Source organism: Neodiprion virginianus, unplaced genomic scaffold (assembly GCF_021901495.1).
Source record: "Neodiprion virginianus isolate iyNeoVirg1 unplaced genomic scaffold, iyNeoVirg1.1 ptg000061l, whole genome shotgun sequence".
Taxonomy (NCBI): domain Eukaryota; kingdom Metazoa; phylum Arthropoda; class Insecta; order Hymenoptera; family Diprionidae; genus Neodiprion; species Neodiprion virginianus.
In genome coordinates this window covers 32,501-35,497 of record NW_025804457.1, presented here as the reverse complement: position 1 = coordinate 35,497, position 2,997 = coordinate 32,501, and the positions used below count along the sequence as shown (strand labels likewise).

Genomic DNA, 2,997 nt, shown 5'->3' with positions numbered 1-2,997 from the left:
GGCGATGGGTGGCGCACGTCCGAGCCGAGATTTTGTATCGAAGCTCCCTGGTTGATCCTGCCAGTAGTCATATGCTTGTCTCAAAGATTAAGCCATGCATGTCTCAGTGCAAGCCAAATTAGGTGAAACCGCGAATGGCTCATTAAATCAGGTTATGGTTTCTTAGATCGTACACACATTTACTTGGATAACTGTGGTAATTCTAGAGCTAATACATGCAAACAGAGTTCCGACCAGAGATGGAAGGAATGCTTTTATTAGATCAAAACCAATCGGCGGCGGGTACGTCCCGTCCGCCGTTTACCTTGGTGACTCTGAATAACTTTGGGCTGATCGCACGGTCTCGTACCGGCGACGCTTCTTTCAAATGTCTGCCTTATCAACTGTCGATGGTAGGCTCTGCGCCTACCATGGTTGTAACGGGTAACGGGGAATCAGGGTTCGATTCCGGAGAGGGAGCCTGAGAAAACGGCTACCACATCCAAGGAAGGCAGCAGGCGCGCAAATTACCCACTCCCGGCACGGGGAGGTAGTGACGAAAAATAACGATACGGGACTCATCCGAGGCCCCCCGTAATCGGAATGAGTACACTTTAAATCCTTTAACGAGGATCCATTGGAGGGCAAGTCTGGTGCCAGCAGCCGCGGGTAATTCCAGCTCCAATAGCGTATATTAAAGTTGTTGCGGTTAAAAAGCTCGTAGTTGAATCTGTGTCCCACGCTGTCGGTTCACCGCTCGCGGGTGCTAAACATGGCATGATTGTGGGACGTCCTACGGTGGGCTTAGCCCCTCCGGGGCGGCCCAACTAATATCCCATCGCGGGTGCTCTTCACTGAGTGTCGAGGTGGGCCGGTACGTTTACTTTTGAACAAATTAGAGTGCTTAAAGCAGGCTATTTTCGCCTGAATACTGTGTGCATGGAATATGGAATAGGACCTCGGTTCTATTTTGTTGGTTTTCGGAACCCCGAGGTAATGATTATAGGGACAGATGGGGGCATTCGTATTGCGACGTTAGAGGTGAAATTCTTGGATCGTCGCAAGACGGACAGAAGCGAAAGCATTTGCCAAAAATGTTTCTTTAATCAAGACGAAAGTTAGAGGTTCGAAGGCGATCAGATACCGCCCTAGTTCTAACCATAAACGATGCCAGCTAGCGATCCGCCGAAGTTCCTCCGATGACTCGGCGGGCAGCTTCCGGGAAACCAAAGCTTTTGGGTTCCGGGGGAAGTATGGTTGCAAAGCTGAAACTTAAAGGAATTGACGGAAGGGCACCACCAGGAGTGGAGCCTGCGGCTTAATTTGACTCAACACGGGAAACCTCACCAGGCCCGGACACCGGAAGGATTGACAGATTGAGAGCTCTTTCTTGATTCGGTGGGTGGTGGTGCATGGCCGTTCTTAGTTGGTGGAGCGATTTGTCTGGTTAATTCCGATAACGAACGAGACTCTAGCCTGCTAAATAGGCGTACCTTCCGGTATCTCGAAGGCCCCCGGCCTCGGTCGGGCGGTTTTTACTACCGGCGTACAAATAAATCTTCTTAGAGGGACAGGCGGCTTCTTAGCCGCACGAGATTTGAGCAATAACAGGTCTGTGATGCCCTTAGATGTTCTGGGCCGCACGGCGCCGCTACACTGAAGGAATCAGCGTGTCTTCCCTGGCCGAAAGGCCCGGGTAACCCGCTGAACCTCCTTCGTGCTAGGGATTGGGGCTTGCAATTATTCCCCATGAACGAGGAATTCCCAGTAAGCGCGAGTCATAAGCTCGCGTTGATTACGTCCCTGCCCTTTGTACACACCGCCCGTCGCTACTACCGATTGAATGATTTAGTGAGGTCTTCGGACTGGTACGCGGGCAATGTCTCGGCATTGCCGATGTTGCCGGGAAGATGACCAAACTTGATCATTTAGAGGAAGTAAAAGTCGTAACAAGGTTTCCGTAGGTGAACCTGCGGAAGGATCATTAACGTTTCGTACTGCCGAAGCAGCGACTCGTAAGCGCGCGGGGCTGTCTCGCCGCGAGAGCGGCGTGTCACGCCCACGTGTCGCGAACAAAATTACACAAAACTTTGAACGACGTAACGGTCGGGCCCGGTTGCCGCGGCGCGCAACACAATCGTCGTGACAACGAACGCGGTGCTGACGCCGGATCCGATGGGTCCGGCGTTCGCCGCGGTCGCGACGAGCGCAGTCGCCGGCTAAAACCGCCTGACGACCGACTCGCGCCGAGGCGTCGACCCGTCGCTCCGCGTCCAGCGCGGAGCAGCGGCGGGTCGTTCGCGCCTCCGGCCGACTCGGTGCCGAGAGGGGACCGCTCCGCGGTCCGCCTCGACTCGTTCGACCCGGTCAGGTCGTACGAGAGAGACGTGCGAAGCTGGTCTCAGCGCTTCTTCGCGGGCAGCCTGTCTGCGCCCGGGTGTCCTCGGTGCAACGCCGTTACACCCCGGACGCAGGCCGCGAACGCGGTAGGCTTCGAAGAGAATTTTCGCCCGTACGAGGAAGCTCGCGTCAGCGTCGAGGGCAGCGATGCCCGGGACTCGCTGACGCGGCCCACTGCCGTCCGCCGTCAATCGTTTGCATTGCGAGCCGATCGGGTCCGGCGCCGGTTCATCACGGCGGGGACGACCCGTGAACTCGAGGCGACGTCGGCTCTTGAACTATCGCACGAACGAAATTTGACGCGCGGCGCGCGTTCCTTCCCGCGCGCAACCGCGCAAGGGCTGACGCACGCGGCGCCGCGCTCACGACCACAGAAAGCCGGTAACAACCGTAATTTTAGCATTTTTAATGCAAAATTCACATATATGATTACCCTGAACGGTGGAATCACTTGGCTCGTGGGGTCGATGAAGAACGCAGCTAATTGCGCGTCAACTTGTGAAATGCCAGGACACATGACATCGACATTTCGAACGCACATTGCGGTCCACGGATACAATTCCCGGACCACGCCTGGCTGAGGGTCGTTTAACAACGACAGACTGCTCCGTCGGCAAC

At 55.4% G+C, this 2,997-nt stretch overlaps 1 non-coding gene and 1 pseudogene across 1 annotated transcript; both read left to right on the top strand.

The window, feature by feature from the left end:
• The first annotated feature begins 44 nt into the window (after positions 1-44).
• On the top strand, positions 45-1,966 carry LOC124309881 (small subunit ribosomal RNA). The gene has a single exon (XR_006909457.1). It is a non-coding gene; the product is annotated as a small subunit ribosomal RNA (ribosomal RNA).
• An 843-nt stretch (positions 1,967-2,809) lies between these two features.
• Positions 2,810-2,966, top strand: LOC124309887 (uncharacterized; annotated as a pseudogene).
• Positions 2,967-2,997: the final 31 nt, after the last annotated feature.